This window comes from Eumetopias jubatus, unplaced genomic scaffold (genome assembly GCF_037043125.1).
Source record: "Eumetopias jubatus isolate StellerSeaLion01/CBP00866 unplaced genomic scaffold, mEumJub1_p1.0 scaffold_16, whole genome shotgun sequence".
In the NCBI taxonomy this organism is placed as follows: Eukaryota; Metazoa; Chordata; class Mammalia; order Carnivora; family Otariidae; genus Eumetopias; species Eumetopias jubatus.
Window position 1 is genome coordinate 57,603,974 of NW_028274822.1, and position 19,955 is coordinate 57,623,928.

The following is a 19,955-nucleotide window of genomic DNA, read 5'->3' on the forward strand; positions in this document are numbered from 1 at the left end:
AAAGCTGTGAAAACATCTAAAAAAACTCAGCAGTTGCCTTCGTGCCCTAAATAGTCTTATGTCAGCAATTAGCATTAACAGTCTTTCATTAATCCATCAGATTTCTGATGCTGCACATCCTAAAGCAGGAGATAATAGAGAATCCTCAGGATTAGCCACCAATGCAGCACACTCCAGTGTGTCATTACAGCAGTGGTGTTGAGACAGCACTTGGAAACAGAAAAATGGTGGGGCAATAATTCTCTAAAAGCAGCAGTGTGTTCCTCTTCTTCATTCAATTCAGAGTGCTACATAACATGGCACATTACTAAGCAGGAGGCTCTATCATGAACTCTTACACTCTGTGGAGGTAAGTGGGCTTTTTAGTTGTTGTCTTAATGAGGCATTGTTGTAAAAACAAGACATTCCAAGTGCCTTCTGGAAAGAGGAATATTGTTGCTGAATTCAAAGGGGTTCAGATGGTGCAACCATTACTTGGTGCAACAGGCTCTCTCCATCATTTATTTCATGAACATGTTCTATTTTAGCAGCATTCTCCATGTTCTTATTCTTCCTTTATTCCTCTTTGGTAGATTCTATATGAGAATCACTCAGCAGATAGTCCACATCTTTTCTGGTTTCTTTGAGTCCCCAGATGCTTTCCCTTCCCTTGTTCCTGGTATGCTGCTTTACCTTCTACCTGACTTTCCCTTTCTTGTCAACTCTCCCACCTTCCCTTCGCTCTGTTCGGAATTCCTTGTGTTGTCACTCATTTGTTCCTGCATCTCAGCCTCCATCAAAGCTAAGTAGAGCATGTGGGCATTGGAGTTTGACAGATCTGACCTGCTCTCTACAGCATCCTGGAACTCTTGATTCTCCCATCTTTCTTTCCAGGTGGTTGTCCTGCTTCTTTCCCATCTCAATAAATGACAATACCTTTTGTCTGGTTCTCAGGCTAAGTAACTTGGTCATCCTTGCTTCCTTTGTTTCTCTCATACCTACCTTCGGCCTGTTAGCAGTTGACTCTATCTTCAGGATATTCCTAACCACCTTCCCTGCCATCAGGTGGGTCTTGGCATGATTCTTCTCCTGGATCATTTCGTTAGCAACTGACCTTCCTGCTTTCCATGTTGTCCCATAATGGTCTACTTAGATACTTTCAAAATATGAATCCAGTCATGGAACCTTCAGTGACTTCCCATTTCACTTGGCAAAATACAGAATCCTTGTCACGGCCCCACAGGTACTATATGACGTGCTCCTAATACTCCTCTGATTTCATCTCTACTGTGTAGCCCTTAGTCTGTTCTCTGTCACATGGTCCTGCTATACCTTGCACACCCTCACACACTTCATCCTTGAACCTGTTCTTGCTGTTCCCTGCCTGGGATACACATTCTCCATATCCTTTATGGCTTCCTCCAGTTCCTTCTGGTCAAATGTCAACCCATATTAAAATACCTACCCTTACACATCAACATATTGTGTTTTTATTTATTTATCATTTTTTTAGAAGTCTGTCTTCCATGAGAATGTTTGTGCTACAAAGAACAGGATTTTATTCACATTTTGTTTGCTGCTACATCTGTCTCCCCTGTCCCCCTCTCCATACCTCCCCTCTCCAGTTTGAGAAATGCAGACCTATAAAACAAAGTTCCAGCTCCTTACCGTGGTCTTCAGTCTTCTCCATAGGGCCTGGTTCCCTACTGAATTTGGGCCATTACTGTTAGGATATTCACAGGGACCCTTGCTATACCTGAGTGTTTACCTGCCCCCAGGTTTGCCTTGTTTGCCTTTGCCTTGACCGAGGGTAGTAGATGCGAGAAAGCTCTCCCCTCATTTTTACTTGTGAAAGGCCTATCCCTTATCTTTAATGCACAACTCAGTCGTTAACCACAGAAAAATGTCTTATATTCCTCCCGATAAAATTGCATCTCTCTCTCCTCTGAATTTTGCTACCCCTTACATAGCATCCATCACATTGGGCCTCGCATAAGCTATTTGTAAACCTTTCTCCTCATTATCCTTGAGAACTCCTTGATGATGGATTTATTTTCATTTCCTTTTGATTGTGGTATTCCTACTTATCACCTTATATGTTGTGTTTACCCAGCTTACTTACTGAAACAGCGGTAAGTTCATATTTCAAGTGATCTCAGTTAGGGTGGGAATTGTATGAATTATTTACTTGAACAAGAAATAACATGCATATAATAAATTAGAATGTGTTATTTTCATAGTAAATGCCTCTAAGATAATAAACAATGAATTATTAATGTACCACGTAGGCGTATGTCTTATTCCACTTTTTGTTTCTAAAATATATACATTAAAAAAACTAAATTGGTCTTACTAGGGTCCTAATAAGATGTTCTTAGGATTTCAGGGAAAATGAGTATTTTTAGTTAAAATCACTAATTAAAAAGGAAAAAAAAAAGAACTTTTACACTTGCTTTGAGTCCTCTAAAATTTTGCCATGTATTTGAAATGTATGCTCCAAGAATGTTGGAGTGAATATTCCATACATGTTAGAGTTTTAAATATTTTTACAGAATTATAGAAACAAATAAAATGGACTTTCTGTTTATTTTTTAAAAAATTTTTTAAGATTTTATTTATTTGACAGAGACACAGCGAGAGAGGGAACACAAGCAGGGGGAGTGGGAGAGGGAGAAGCAGGCTTCCCGCGGAGCAGGGAGCCCGATGCGGGGCTCGATCCCAGGACCCCGGGATCATGACCCGAGCTGAAGGCAGACGCTTAAAGGCTGAGCCACCCAGGTGCCCCCTTTCTGTTTAATTTAAAATCAACATTTTTTTTTTTTTAAAGTACATATGTTGCAATAGTTAAAGTTATTCTGATTTTAGTGGCTAAGGCAGTTTTTACAGTGCTGGGCTCAAATCTCATTTTCTTCCTGTCCTCCCACCAGATTAAATAGTACTTCATGATTTAATGCACTGGTATTTTGTGTAAAGTGCTTAGCACAGTACTCTGTGCTTAATACATAGTAAACACTCAATAAATGTTAGCTTTTATTATTCATAAAGAAGTGACCTTCCCTTTTTGGACTTTTTCTTGACTTGTCATTTATCATACACTGCCTTATGTCATACTTATTTTTATATGTCTTTTCTAGCTAACTGTATTTTAAGATTGTAGAGAATTTTGTATGTTGTAAGGATTATTTATCCACTAAATAAATAATGAGCTTGTGAACATTCTTTTAAAATTTAAGTAGCTTTGATTATTTGATGTTCCATAACACTGGGCCCAAACATGGTGGAAACGCTTGAACACAGACAAGTTAATTCCTAAATGATCCCCAAAAAGCCACTGGAGACAGGAGGAGCCCCTAGGGACTAACCAGAAGTCACATTTGCTTGTCTATGGCTTCCTTGATGAGGCAGTTCTAGTAAATTAACAGGGGATATATTACAGTGTTGAGAGACCTCTAAGGCACCGTAAAACCCACAGAATGCCCACTTCAACTAAATTTGATAGAGTTACCCATTTGGTTAAGATTAGTTACTCCGTTTATTTATGGTTAATGACTCATTTGGCTTCCCTTTGTTAGAGAGAGGTAGGAAAGGCAAAGGAGGGAAATGCCGGAGAGTGTGCACAGCGGACAACTGCTTCTATTTTCTGACTGTAGTCACATGAGAAAAGAGAGCCTTTCAAAAGCTTTTGCCTGGATGCCTCACATTTAGAATGAGAGCAGTTGGTCTTTACGAGCTGGGACCTTGCTTATAACAGGTTCTTCTTTGTATACCCTTGAACGTCTGCAGGACTCAGAATATAGTAGGCTTTCAAGGAATACTCAGATGGCTGGGTGACAGGCTAGAGAGACGAGTAGTCCAGGTGGAGGAGGTAGCTCACTTTTTGGAGATGGCTCAATTTTAAGCCTCATTTGGTTTTCCCAAGACTCTGTGTTTTGTTGGAAGGTTAAAATCATTTTCAGATCAATGAATGGAATTGATCATTACGTCACCATTCTATGATACCATCGGCTTTCAAGTACAGCCAGTCTTCCCAGTCATGATTATATTCATTTTATTTATCCCCTCAAAGATGCAAAAACACTGTGTATCTCAGAGTTGGAAGTCACTCTGCTGGGCAGTAGTGGGGCTAAGATACAAATGAGAGGTGTACATTTTCTTGAGGTGCTTGTAGCCACAGAGGAGGCAAGAGTGCTCATGTCAGTGTCTGGTTGGGACTGAAGGCCTGCTACCTGCCGAGGGCCTTAGGAGGAGGGAGGCACTATGTATGTACAGCTGGAGAAATCTGAAGGACTTCATAGAAGTTGCATTTTGAACAAAGCTTTGAGGGAAACTTTGCATGTAAAGAGATGGACGAGGTGGGAGATTAGTGATAAAGGCGTTGCATAGAGAGATAGCCGCAGACATAGTAATTAGTAACTGTGTGGTCATGTCGATGAAGTGATGGGAATTCAGGTTTAATCTAGTTGTATGTTTGGAAGCAAAATGATGTGCTTTGTCAAATTGAAGATAAATTTGGGCCCTAGTTGGCTCAGTTGGTAGGGCATGCGACTCTTGATCTCAGGGTTTTGATTTGGAGCCTCACATTGGTTGCAGAGATTACTTAAAAATAGAAATAAAAATAAATCTTAAGATAAATTTGGTTTTCCCCCTTTTACTCTCCTTTTGGTACAGGACCTATTTCAGAATCAAGTTCTGTTTAATTTTTTTTTTTTTTTTAAGATTTTATTTATTTATTTGACAGAGAGAGACAGTGGGAGAGGGAACACAAGCAGGGGGAGTGAGAGAGGGAGAAGCAGGCTTCCCGCGGAGCAGGGAGCCCAATGCGGGGCTCGATCCCAGGACCTTGGGATCATGACCTGAGCCGAAGGCAGATGCTTAATGACTGAGCCACCCAGGCGCCCCAAGTTTTGTTTAATTTTGTTTTATACTTTTACTGTTTTGTTTCTTAGAAGTATTGGGATTCTCCATAATCAAAATAAAAAAGGAAACATCATCTCATGTTGTGCTATCCTTTGAAGTTATATGGGACAGTGTCCCTGGTGTAGAGGTAAGGAAGTTGAAGTTTACTCCACTATGACTACACACCACCTTTTGCCACTGGCATGGAGCCACCACATTCGCTTACCCATTCAACAAATATCTTTTAGGCACCTGCTGCATGCCAGGCACCATCTAGTGCTTGCATGCCTTATGATATGTTTTGTATTCTTTTTCTTTCTTCTACTCCATTAAAATTTCTTTGGGGAATATAGTAGGTTCTTAGTAATCACCAAATAAGTGCATATTAAAAAATCTCAGAAGGGAATTAGGGCATTAACGAGCAAGATGGACTTGTTGAAAATGCCATTATGGCTTTGGACTTGGGAGTGCAAATATCAAGCAGTGTGTTTCATAGAGCTTCACTAGAAGGGAATGTGTTCACTACTTTTGAAACTTTTCTGTGCTTTGTATTAATGGGACACATGATTCCATAAGTGAACCACATCAGTGTTCAAAAATAGAATAATGTATTTTGACCAACCTCACCATCGAATGGGGTTTTGGTAGTGATTTAAGCATGAAGGACTTTTTTTTTCTTCTTTTTTTTGCTTTTACCAGTAGAACAGGTATTTAAAGTTCTTTACACATTTACTAATGCTAAAATGCCTTCATCCATTTCAGCTCTGATTAGAAAATGAGCAAAAAACCAAGTCAGTCAACCAAACAGAGAACTAAATATTATTAGCTAAAACCTCACTGGATATGTGTTCCCTCTATCCCACCTCCAAACCCCAGTTAATCACATTTGTTGGAGAGACCCAGCAAAGCCGGATTAGTGGACTAAGGTCCAGACTAGAATGTCTCGTGAAGAGCATTGTATCTACAAGCGGAAGCTCTTTTGGAAGACTGAAGTTGCAAATTAATAATTTTGACTTCATGTGATTAATCTAGTTGTTTCGTTTTAAAATTTATGCTTAATATTTTGGTCTAGGGCCCAAGTTTTTGGGAATGGAAAAAGACAGCATATGAGTACAGTTCCAGTTTCAAAGTCTGTTTTCAAGAGAACTATCAATGTTTCTGTCAGCCCTCTGTTGTATAAATTTCTCAGTAGCTTATAATTTCCTAAACTTTGGTCCAGTGGTAGTGCTTGCAAGAATCCACCTTTTGTGTCTATTCCAGTCTTTTTAATGATTTTAAGTTCCCTTCCATTGGTTGAGAATGTTATGTAGACTGTCCTTGGAAGCAAAATCACGAAGTGCTACATTACAGTATTAAGTTATTTAAATTAGAATTGTAGTTTTAATCCATTTGTTATTTGAATATTATTAGGCTGATTCTTATGCTAATTTTGGATTTAACAGATATGCTTGTGTCTGCCAAGTATTAATTTTTTCTCTTGATTCAGCAATAATTTGTGTAGTCCAAAATGCATATGCATTTCTCATAGTCTTTTAGAAAATGATTTTCTTTAGATTTAATTACTTGGTACAAGACAGATTTCATTAATAACACTTCTAAATTTAATTAAATATTAAATTCTTCCACAGGCAATGATCATAAACTCTTTTCTCACAGCGGAAAAGTTGATCTTCTTGAGTAAACTTAACCAGATTTTTTTCTCTAAAAACTGTAGTATTTTACCTTGTAATAAATTTTCTTGGTTTTCAGGTGATCCATGTAAACTAGGTATCTCATTTTCACTTCTAAAGCATTTTTTTCTGATTCGATCGACTTTCACTATTCTAAATGCTTTTAGTTCTTATATATGTTGAGCAAGCAAATACTGTCCTTATGTTGTGGAGCATGCAATTTCTTGCTGTTTCCACTGACTCATTTCCTATGAACAAATAGAATGTCTTTGTTAGTTTTCTTTTCTGGTTAGAATGTATCAGTGCTTGCTAACTTACCCCAAGAGTGCTGCCACACCTTAACAGGTGGATTAGGGAAACAGCCTTTTTACTGTGCTTTATTTTGCTTGTAACCATGTACAAGTTACTAAGTCATTCAAAGGAAATGAATAGTCTTTTCCAGGTAATTTATTTGGTGTGAATAGTGACAGTAGAGGTGGTCTGTAGTGAGAGATGAATGATAGAATGGAAGAATAACTGGCAGGGACAGATATTGCCCTAAGAAAGGAGAATCATACTTAAAATGAGTTTCCTCTGTCTTAAAAGGTCAAGAAAAATGTTACATACTTTATTATATTGACAACTAGCATTTGGAATCTCTCTTATGCATCAGTACTGACAGGCAGTTTGAAAACCAGAACTTGCTATTGAAAGCTACTTTTTCCCCAGTGTCCAGTTGAAGGAATTAATTAATTACAAATGTCTATACCATTCCAAAGTATGGGATAATTACATAATTTGAAACAAATAATTATATGAAAGGACTTTAGAGATTATCTTGTTGGGAGGAATTTTCTGATAATGAGGAAAACTGAGGTTCAAGGAAGCTTAATTTCACAGATTGTTTTGTGTTAGGATGCTTTTAGTTGCAAGGACAGAATCCCCAGTCGAAACTGGTTTAAGCAAACTTAAAAAAGAGAGAGAGAGAGAGAGAGAGAGAGAGAGAGAGAGAGAGAGAGAGAGAGAGAGATGCTGGTTTATGCAACTGAGAAGTCTAGGAGTGGGTTTGGAGCCTCAGCAGTATGCCCAGGACGCATGCCTCTGTCTTGTGGCATGAAATTTCTGTCGGTGTTTGCTCCATTCTCTCCTGCAATGACAAAAGAACATTACAAGCTAGTACACGATTGTGTACCTTCTTTGTGTTTCCTACACCAGGTCCCTGAGGCAGTTACGAATTTTATTAAGAGTAGCGATGGAGCCTATTCCAGATTAGCCATCCCAGTAAGAAAATAACAGCAATTTCTCCTCTGTATTGTGACAGTATTTAAAATAGCAGGAAACAATCTGATTTTCCTGCTTTGCGTCATGTGCTGCTCTCCCAGCCCATTGTGGTGGCCAGGGGTCGGATATCATCATTTTAGATCATGTCCCCATTCCTGAGGATGTGATGGCGGAGGGACACATGGTGGCAGCTCCCCTAGAACCACCTGAAAGGGGAGAAGCATGTCTCTGGAAAAGGAAGCGAATCCCCTAGAATAGTGGGAGAATTGCTGGTGGAGTCTGGCCTTTGGACTTCTAAGCTAGAGCCATTTCCATCAAAACCTTAATACATTGTAGGATGGCTGGATTGATTAGGACACCTAACTCTAAATTGAGAAGATTGCATATTTAGTTCTCACTTTAGGGCACCCAGAAATGTGGGTTCCAAAGCCTTGACCCAAAGCCAATAAGAGCTTATAGCAGCAATCTTTTTGGAGGGTAGGGCGTTTATAGAACAAATTCATTGTCAGTGATGTGATCAACATAGGCCAGAATAAATCATGAATCTGCTAAAATAGCTGCAAGGTGTGTGTGCGTGTTTTATTGAGGTGGAAATAACTTCTGAGAGCATGTAAACCGTGATCTGTTCGACCTGTTTTCTTCGGCCTCTCTGTCCTCCTCCCACAGCAGACCTGCCCCTGGGCCCCTGGGTGTGTGTCCCACCTGGGGCTGCTGGTCCTGGCCCTTTCCCGGAGCACATCCTCACCTGCTCCAGCCAGCACATGGCATGCCTTCCTTCTCGAGGGACCTGTTGTCATCGTCTAGACCACTTTCTCTTCATTTTAGTAGATGCTTCCATTCCCTTGCCAGATTTTAAGTGCCTTGAGAGCAGGGCTCCTCTTGAGTTTTTCTGTATTCCTTGTTTTTCCAAGTACATTGCTGAGTATGAAGTAGGAGGTTCATGAATATTTGTTGCATTTTTTATTTGATTTGCTATTGGAGGCATCTTTTACATTCAAGGCCCTATGCTAGGCTCAATTATATTTAACTAGCTCTTCATTTCCTTAGTCATATAAAAGTTCCTATGATATTAACCTACGGAGAAGTATGAATTACAAGGGAGAAAGGTTGCCTGAAGTATAACAGATGGATAAATTTCATCTCAGGCAGGAGATTTAATTTGTCTTTTTATATTAAATACTAAATAAGTATGTGCTTATTATGTGTATGTGTTTAAGTTTTACATTTGATTTTTCCTGATTACTCTTGGTGAGTTGTTATAAATGTGATCATAAATATTCCATAGTATCAGGACAGAAAGGAAGAGACAAGAAAAGGCTTAGTTAATTTAAAACTGCATAATATATCAAGATACGATTGCTGGCACGTTAACAACAGACTGTTCCTCTCACTCAGTAAGATGTACATATCTTCCAGATATTAATAACAGAAATGGATATACTTTAATCATACCCCATGTGTAAAACCAGAGGGATAGCATGAATCCTAAGAAGGGGTTAATTACCCAAAGCTGTATTTCTTTCTTGGATGGATAACTGTAATCACTACTTTTTCTTACAGGATTTGATATGATACTGAGAACATAATGATTAATCAAAGGTAATTTTAAAATGGAAGACTTTTATTTATAGGCTTCAATTAGGATCTGAGAATAGGGCAGTAAAAAAGAGGTGAACATTTTATTGAATACTTACTCTGGGTCCAGTTCTGTGCTTTACATACATTCTAACTCCTCTCCCCTTCCATCCATGAAGTGAGTACTATTGCAGATAATACTCCACTTTACAGATGAGGAAACTGAGCCTTTGATAGGTCAGTAAATGATCTAAGGCGGGTGCAGGTCTGACCCCATGCCCTTGGCTACCAGGGGATGTAGAGGACACCTGCTGGAGCCCTGTCTACGTAAGATGCATGTGGAAGGGCAGACATCTGACTTCCCAACCTGCATCCGTGGCAGACATCACCCCAAATAACTTAGAGTCCAAAAGCAAGTAGCTATATGAGGCTTATTGACTTGTGGCTTTGTGAAGAAAAGAAAATTGGACATTTGTTTCTGAGAAAGATTGTACCAAAGTAGAGAGTGCCTTTAAATTGTATCGACTTTCAAGAAGTGTTTTAGGCAAGAAGAGTTAGCAGTTTTTTTTCCTAAGAAATGCTGCACAGTGTTGTACCCTGGGAGGAATGGAATATACATTAACCTCCTTCCAGAGAACCATTTGTTCTCTTTTAGAGACAAGATCGGGTCTTAAAAGTTGGGCAGACTTCACATCTAATTATTCTACTGTTGTTACAATTCCCTATCCTAATCCTAAACCCCTTGGAGCTTTTATTACATTGGTTGGTGGCATTAGCCTGTCAACAGCTGGATGAGACAGAAGTTGGAAAATGGACTTTTCGAGGTCAGGAAGCTAGGCAACCAGAAGAACCAATTTGTCAACTTAAATCATCTTGGGAATGGAAAAAATTATTCCAGTGTGGGAAATGAAAGACAGCAATGCACTCCTGTTTTGTTTTGTTGTTTTTCCAGTTTTACTTCTTCTGTCATAGCAGCATCCTGTCTGGATAACAGAATGTTTAATTGTTGACATTATTTGTGAGAAGCTTTGGTATGTGGTCATTTGGCATGCTTATGTGAACATTTATCATGAAAACTGTGGGTGATTTTTACCCTTTTGGCTTAATTACCTGCGGCCACATCAACCTGACGATATTTGAAAGAGAAAGGGACTTGAGACTTCAGGAATAGCCTCTCATTCCATATTTTATCACTTCCAAAAAAAAAAAAAAAAACCTTCCATCTTTGTATTGTTTATCTTCTAATTATGAGGTATTAATATATTTTCCATATTTGGGATGCTAGCATATGGGGAATGAACTTCACTTGCTGGTTTGATAAAACTTATTCTTTCACAGTATTTAGGAACATGTTTAGTATTCTATAAAATGTAAATATAGTCTTCTCTTAAAATAGATATTCTTTATGCAAGAGCAAAGACAGATTCCTTTATGAAACCATGAGACGGGGGTGTTCATGACAGGGAAAACACATGTCCCCTCATTCGTTATTGGCAGGATGTCCCCTTTTGATTACTTGTGCTTTGTTTTTCCTTAGTATAATACTTTGTAAAATAAAACTTTTACTGACATGGCATGAAATAAAAGCCATGATTGGAAAACCTCTGTTTCTTAACAAGATTCAAACTATTTTTCTTTATTTTTAGTGTGAATCCATGTTTTTCAGGTTATTTCAATGAACTGTGAAATCCAAATTACTGTTTCTTTAAATAGTAAAGCAAATAGCAATTTAAAATAATCGGGCCTTTTTTTTTTCCACAGCCCAAAGAAAAGTTTTACATTTTTACTCAGATTATCTTTTTCTTTCTTCCATTGCATTTGTATATATAAACACAGTTCATGAATGGATAACCTATGGACTAATTTCAAAATATTCTATTATTAAAACAATATTGATGAAATCAAGTTTAAAAAAGTTAAAAGGCAAGAAAACTTGTAATAACCATAATATGCAGCATATATTTAAACATAATCATTGTGTAGGAATTTGGTTTTAAGCAGATTTCCTGTGTACTAGTATAACTTAAAATAAGAATGTTTTTCTCTTGGGGCGACTGGGTGGCTCAGATGGTTAAGCGTCTGCCTTCAGCTCAGGTCATGATCCCAGGGTCCTGGGATCGAGTTCTGCATTGGGCTCCCTGCTCCGCGGGGAGCCTGCTTCTCCCTCTCCTCCTGTTCCCCCTGCTTGTACTCTCTCGATCGCTCTGTCAAATAAATAAATAAAATCTTAAAAAAAAAAGAATGTTTTTCTCTTAAATGTTGCATATTAATTAAAATGGCAAGCATAAAATATTTTGTGACAATTTGGGGGTTTTTCCTTACTAAAGATGCTCTGAGATTAATTCTTTTGCAAAGTAAGGAATGACTTTTAAAAATAAATACCCTGTTACTTGTGTTTATAAATTTTGATACTTGTATACTAGATTATCCTTTCTTAGAGTGAAGTACTTGTGTATTTATTTTATTTCCAAATCAGAGAATCTTTATTTACTGTGGAAACATTTTAAAATAACACAATTGACCAACTAATACTATCTCTTACTTCAGTAAAACATCCTAACTGATGTTTACCCCTTTAAATTGTATAAATATGTGCTGCATATTATGGTTATTACAAGTTTTCTTGCCTTTTAACTTTTTTAAACTTGATTTCATCAATATTAAATTGTTTTAATAATAGAATGATATTTTGAAATTAGTCCATAGGTTATCCACTCATGAACTGTGTTTATATATACAAATGCAGTGGAAGAAAGAAAAAGATAATCTGAGTAAAAATGTAAAACTTTTCTTTGGGCTGTGGGAAAAAAAAAAAAGGCCCGATTATAGCATTATACTAGCATTGTCTGCCTAGAAGAGTCAGCTATATATGTCCTCAATCCTGTTTTTGCCAATTGTGTTTGCAATTTAATTTGTTTGCAATTTAATTTGTTTGCAAAATTACCGTATCAAGAAAATTGGTGAAAGTGAGTCGGGAATGGAGAGAGAGTTGTCCTACAAAAATTTAAATGAATTTTCTGGAAACACTAAAGGCAAGCTGCTTTAGAAAAAGAAAAAAAAATAGTGCAAGTCAGCTGAAAAGAATTAGAAAAGGACTGGAGGAAATCTAAATCGGAAATTGGAGAAAAAGCATACATGGTTGAGGTTGATGCAAGACAGAGGAGTGGGAACTCTGATCATCAGACCTGCACTCTGAGAAAAGACTGGCCATACATGAATGAGAGAATTACATACATTTATAACATTACAGTTCAAAATAAATTGTATAGTTTATTATTTTTAAATTCTTGTTTGAAACTGCTTTCCAATTAACGAAAAGAACTAAGCATTTCTTCGGGTTGAACAAGAGGCCTTCCACTCTTATGATTGTTATTAAATATTCAGTATATGTTTGCTTCCTTTCAGTTAATATGTCTCCATAAAACTTTTGTCACCTCTTTTATTTATTTATTTATTTATTTTTAAAGATTTTATTTATTCGAGAGAGAGAGAATGAGAGATAGAGCATGAGAGGGGGGAGGGTCAGAGGGAGAAGCAGACTCCCTGCTGAGCAGGGAGCCCGATGTGGGACTCGATCCCAGGACTCCAGGATCATGACCTGAGCCGAAGGCAGTTGCTTAACCAACTGAGCCACCCAGGTGCCCTTTTGTCACCCCTTTTAAAAAGGTGTGTATTTTCTGTCCTATTAAAGTGGTTCGATAGAAAAGGAATTTGTTTCTCCCTAAAACTCTTCAAATACTTGTATGATTCAACTTGGGTGTAGTTTTACAGAAATGTTCTGTTTTTAAGTGAAACCCAGCAAGTATTTAATTAAAATGAAAGTCAGTCTTTAATTTAATTATATGAAATCTAATGTTATGTCAGCAACCTCATTTGTCTCCATTTATTAGGGAGTGGTTCAGTATCATGTGCACTTGCATGCCTATGATTTAACCATGTTTCACTTCTAATGGTGTAACCATGTCCACAATTCAAGGAAAATCCTTAGTGTTTAAAAATGAAATTGACTCATGACCTACCTATTTTAACAAAATGGTTAAGCTTTGGTTTTCTTTTGACTGGGTCATATCTAATCATTAAAAAATCAAAGATATTTTGAGAAGGCCTGTGAAGTAAAAAGTTAAAGCAATACATATTAGCGGTAGAATGCTGAAATGTGTCTTGGTTGTTGTAAAGCTTTAAAGGCACAAATGCTAATACCAACCATTGTAGTCTCAAAGGCCATAAATGCGTGAGCATTCTTCTTTGCCACTCTGGAATCCTGTTCATTTTGGCTGTCAGACCAATAATAATTCAATATACCACATAGATAAAGACCAGCCCATGGTGCTGTTCTTTTCTGGATTTATAACGCCTGCGGAAATTAAAAGAAAAAGTCCATTAAATGAGTGACATTGTAAGGGAATAGACTGCTTAGCTGCCCAGATAAGCCAGAGAGGGCGGTGTCTCTTTTATGAATTTGCTAAAATCCAGAGTCTGGCCTTTGGTCTTTGAGGAGGCAGAAGCCAGGTTTTGTCAGTTCACCAGGATTGAGTCTCTCCCAAACTAGAGTCATATTGGTATTTTATTATTATAGTGTGAAAGTCAGACCCACTTGAAAGAACTGGGCACCCACAGCCTTTAGCCAGGACAGCCTTTCTTTGTTGGCGAGCTCTGTGGGGAACCCGTTAAATCATACTGGTCTTGGTGGGCCTGGAAGCAGGGAATGGAATGTACTGGAAGGCTTGGGTTTCTTTTGTAAACATACGCCCAGGTTTTAAGCTGGGGTCATGTTAACTTGAACAGTGATGCATTTTTGTCCCCTCCTGCATCCCGCACATACTGATAAGCTATGCAGGCCCGAGTCCTATCTTACAGAGCTTGCAGTCTGTGGGCGAGGCATCTTGAATACATGCGAGACTGTTGAGAGCATGGGAAGTCTGTGGTACTTGAGGGCCTGACAGCCATCTGAGACCAGAAGGAAGAGAGGGCTAACTCATGTGGAAGAGAGGGCTGACAAAAGAGCACAGTAGGGAGAGAAACCCTGTATACAGAGGCCATGAGATGTGGAGGGAGGGAGCTCCAAGGAAAGGGGAGGAGGCCAGTACTCAGAGTGAGCTGGGTTGAGGAAAGGGGAGCCAGGATGCTGCAGAGAGGCATCCCCTGTCCACTGGGGCGTCCCTGGGCCCAGCCTCATTACTTGCTGGATACCCCCACTTTCTCTGTAGCTGCCCCATGTACCCAAGTGAGGGCTGTTGCCTTCTTTCTGCTGTCACTTTTATTAGAGGGGATCCAAATTGGCGGTGTTGGTGGCCACAGTTGTTAGTGATATGGTCTTTTTTTTTTTTTTTAAAGATTTTTATTTTTTGAGAGAGAGAGAGAGCATGGGGGGGGGAGGGGCAGAGGGAGAGGGAGAAGCAGGCTCTCCACTGAGCAGGGAGCCTGACACAGGACTCCATCCCAGGACCCTGAGATCATGACCTGAGCCGAAGGCTGAGCCACCCAGGCGCCCCTACGCAAGAACCTCTCCTGCATGGAACTTGGCTGTGAGTCAGTGGGAGTCTGAAGCAGGAGGCAGGTGCCCGCAGCTCTGTCCTGGTGCTGAGAAGTGCCCCCTTGTTCTGAGGAGGGAGGTGGTACTGTCACTGCTTCATTCTCAGCCTCCGTATAGGATCCTTGTTTTTTCTTTCTTTCTTTTTTTAATTTAATTTTTTTTCATCATGATAAATGTACTCTTTAATCCCTATCCCCCGTCACCCCCTCCCCCCATCTCCCCTCTGGTAACTACGAGTTTGTTCTCCATAGTTACAGTCTGCTTTCTGGTTTGCCTCTCTCTCTCTCTCTCTCTCTCTCTCTCTCTTTTTCTTCTATGTTCATCTGTTTTGTTTCTTAAATTCCACATTTGAGTGAGATCGTATGGTATTTGTCTTTTTCTGACTTATTTCACTTAGCATTATATTCTCTAGCTCTATCCATGTGGTTGCAAATGGCAAGATTTCATTCTTTTTTATGGCTGAAAAATATTTTATTATATATATAATGGAATAAATACCATCTTCTTTATCCATTCATCACTTGATGGACACTTGGGCTGCTTCCACAGTTTGGCTATTGTAATGCTGCCATAAAGATACGGGTGCATGTATGCCTTTGAATTAATGTTTTTGTATTTTTGGGGGGTAAATACCCAGTAGTGTGTGATTACTGGATTGTAAGTTCCATCTTTAATTTCCTGAGGAAGCCTCTTAGAGCCTGTCTCTTAATAGATTGGAATCTGACAAGTGGTGATTAAGAACACACACTTCTTTGACTTCAAAGGGTAGTGGAGCTGGTCACATAGAGTAGATCAGATGTTCTCAAACTTTAGAGGGCACCAGGATTACCAGGAGGACTTGTTAAAACAGAAATTCCTGGGCACATCCCCAAAGTTAGGGTGGGACTTAATAATTTGCATTTCTAACAGGTCCACAGGTAATGCTGGTAGTCTTGGACCACATTTACAGAACCATTGGTATAGATAGCCATGTCAAAATGTTTTGTAAGCTAAGTTTCTATGATATTCTTGGAATAAAGGGTGGATTTCAATCTCCTTAAATGAGCCCTATACTTTTTTATAAATAAAAGGATAAAAAATGTTTAAAACACACCATTCACTGTGTCTGAAGCCAGTGATGATTTTGCTTGATGAATTTTTTTAAGATTTATATTATTTTAGAGAGAGGGGGAAAGAGAGTGAGTGCAGGGCGGGGAGGGGCACAGGGAGAGGGAGAGAGAATCCTAAGACTCTGTGTGGGGTATGGAGCCCAACGCGGGACTAGACGCAGGGCTCGATTTGGGGACCCTGTGATCACAACCTGAGCTGAAACCTGATGCTTAGCCAACTGCACAACCCAGGTGTCTCTTGCTTGATGAAGTTTTTAATGAAAAAACTTCTTGATTGTGTGTTCTGTCCCTCACTGAACTAGCATAGACATTGCAAATTTTCGCAAACTGTAATTTATTGTGGTTTTTGGCAAGGGGACTTAAAAATTAATAGGAAAGCTTAGATATCTTAGTTTAAAAATATTGAATTCTTGGGTTAAAGATCCTTAACAGTTTATCTGAAATGAGCAATAATATTTTTCTTTACCCTTGTCCATGACTGACCCATACATTCTTATTACTAGAAAGAAGCTCTTTGTATACAGTATCACGGTGTTATAGAGATCCATGATCCACACTGGACTGAAACACTTTACAGCATCCTATTTATTCATTCAACATTTGAAGCAGAAGAAGTTGAAGGAACTTTATAAAAAACACGTGAATCTTTTCAATAAATGGTGCTAGAACAATTGGACATCCACATGCCAAAAAATGAATCTAAACACTGACATTATACTTTTCATAATAATTAAGTCACAGTGGGTCATAGACCTAAATGTAAAATGCAAAAATATATAAAACTCCTAGAATATACCATAGGGGAAAATTTAGGGGACCTTAGATTTGGTAATACCTTTTTAGTTAACAATAACAAAAGCATGATCCATGAAGTGAAATATCGATAAGTTGGTCTTTGTTAAAATTAAAAACTTCCATTCTGCAAAATAGAATTTTTAAGAGAATGAAAAGAGAAGCCACAGGCTAGAGGAAAATATTTGCAAGCATATGTCTGATAAAGGACTAGTATCCACAGTATATGAAGAACTGTAAAAACTCAACCATGAGAAAACAATCCAATAAAAAGTGGGAAAGGATCTGAATTGACACCTCACAATGGAAGATGGAAAATAAATATATGAAAAGCTGCTTGTGCGATATAATACATAATTAGGGAATTGCAAATTCAGACAGCAGAGATATCATCACATACCTATCAGAATGACTCAGTACAAAATGCTGACAATGCCAAAGGCCATCACGGTTGTAGAGCAGTGGGAACTCTCATCCATTGCTGGCAGGACTGTGAAATGGTACAACCACTATGGAAGACAGTCTGGCAGTTTCTTACAAAGCTAAACGGTCGTATCAAATGACTAACAGTTGTGCTGCTAGGTATAAGTTGACAACTTATGTCCATACCAAACTTGCACATAACTATTCATAGCAGCTTTTATTCATTATTGCCAAAAATTGCAAGCAACCAAGATATCCTTCAATAGTCCTTCAATAGATAGATAAACAAACTTTTTTTTTAAAGGCTTATCATTTGTTTTAATAGATCCCTAATACACATGTTTATGGCACATTTTAAAGCTGACTACTTTTAATCATTGTGAACAGAAACTATAGCAAGTGGCTAATAGCACAGACTTAGAATCGGGTCTGGGTTCAAATCCTACCCCAGCTGTGCATTAGTTTGGGCAAATTTTCAAATTGATCTAACTTTAGCTTTTTATTTTTTTAATTTTTAAATTTTATTATGTTATGTTAGTCACTATACAATACATCATTAGTTTTTGATGTGGTGATCCACGATCCATTGTTTTCATGTAACACCCAGTGCTCCATGTGGTATGTGCCCTCCTTAATCCCCATCACTGATATAATATTATTCAGCAATAAATGCACCTTACTTAAATGCATATTATTAAGTGAAAGAAGTTAGTCTCTAGAGTCTACATTCTATATGATTCCAATTATTTGACATTCTGGAAAAGGCAAACTATATATAGAGGCAGTAAAAAGATCAATATTACCTTATACCCATTGAGACAAATACTATCCCAAAAAAATAAACAAAATAGCAAGTGTTGATAAGGATGTGAAGAAATTGGAGCCCATGTGGACTGTTGGTATGAATATAAAATGGTGTGACTACTATGGTAAACAGTATGGTGGTTCCTCAAAAAGTTAAAAATAGAATTACTGTATGATGCAGCAATTCTACTTCTGGGTACAATTTGGGTCTTGAAGAGATAATTGTACACTGTTGTTCATAGCAGCATTATTCATAATACCTAAAATGATAGAAGCAACCCAAGTGACCATTGATAGATGAATGGATGAACAAAAGTGGTATATACAAATGGTGGGATATTATGCAGCTTTAAAAAAGGAAGGAAGTTCTAACACATTGTATAACATGGATAAAACTTGAAAACATACTAAGTGAAATAAGGCAGAAAAAGACAAATACTGTATAATTCCTCTTATGAGAGATCTAAAGTAGTCAGATTCATCGAGAAAAAAAGCAGACTAGCTGTTGTCAGGGGCTGAGGGGAGGAGAGGAGGAGTGGGCTATTACTGTTTAATGGGTATAGAGTTTTAGTTTTGTAAGGTGAAAAGAATTCAGGAGATTGGTTGCATAACAAGGTGAATGTATTTAACACTGCCGAACTATACACTTAAAATGGTTAAGATTATACATTTCATATTATGTATATTTGATCATAATTTAAACAAAGAGAAGAAAAAGATCAGTGGTTGCTAGGGGTTGGGGTTGCGGGTAGGAAGGAATAGGTGGAGCACAGGGGATTTTTAGGGCAATGAAACTGCCCTAATGGTGGATGTAAGACATTGCGCATTTGACAAAAGGCACAGAACTGTACAACACAAAGTGAACTCTGATGTCAACTATGCACTTATTTAATAATTACCAGTACCAGTTCATCAGCTGTAACAAACATACCACACCAGTGTGAGATGTTAATAAGGGGGAAAGTCAGGGTGGAGGAAGGGAGAGGAAACAGGCAGGAACTCTCTGTATTTTCTGTTAAGTCTGTAACCAAACCTGCTCTAAAAAATAGTCTATTAATTAAAACAAAACAAAAAAAAACCACATGGGCCTAAAGAACAAAATAGTACCCATGGGCTAGTTTTTGAAATAACGAAGTAATCTGAGTAAAAACCAACTACCTGAGACAATTGAATTGTTAGTATGAGGTATTATTAAAGATACTCTCTTCATGTTTCCCTTTCCTGCCTGCCCCATCACCACATGAAAGAATTCAGTGGAAAGAGAACAAAGTCCATGCTTGTGAGCAGAAGTGCTACAGAGGAATAGAGACTGATGAGAATACACTAACACACATGAAGAACCTTTTCAGAGAGGCACTCGTTCTTTTCTGGGGCTGTCTGGTGACCTGCCTGTTTTTTCACAGATGATTGGGTACCTCTGTCTTCCCTGTTCTCTGAGAGAACAAGGAAAAGTTTTTGCTGTTTCCTTCTTCAGGGAGGGGATTCACTTGGGCAAGTGGTTTTCTCTTCTCTCCAACAGTAATACTTGTTCTCACAAGGGGAGCATCGGCTTGAGGGAGCAATGACTTTATCTTGGAGAGCATCTTGTGGTCTTGCCCCAGTGTTGACTCCTGCAGAGCATGTGGCCTGGGATAACTCCATTTTCCTTCCATTTGCATTTGGAATCTTTCTGCCTCTTACTGGCCCCACATGTTCAGTCGTGGGGTGACCCTTTCTGCCAAAAGTTGGATTTTTAACATTTTTTTACCACCTTTTTCTTTGTAAATTTTGTTCATTTTTGAAACGAATAGGTTTTATGGGCTATTTTTGCAGATTTCAATTTCCACTCCCCATGTTTAATATAAAGTGTGTAACAAAGGGGTTTTGTTGTTGTTTTAAAAGCCAAGAGTTGGCTAGTTGATTCATTAGTTAATT

General features: G+C 38.3%; 1 protein-coding gene across 1 annotated transcript in view; it reads left to right on the forward strand.

Annotated features, from left to right (window-relative positions):
- The window catches only part of PTPRM (protein tyrosine phosphatase receptor type M), an 824,025-nt gene that overhangs the window by 63,503 nt on the left and 740,567 nt on the right, over window positions 1-19,955 (forward strand). The gene's annotated exons all lie outside the window — the stretch shown is intronic.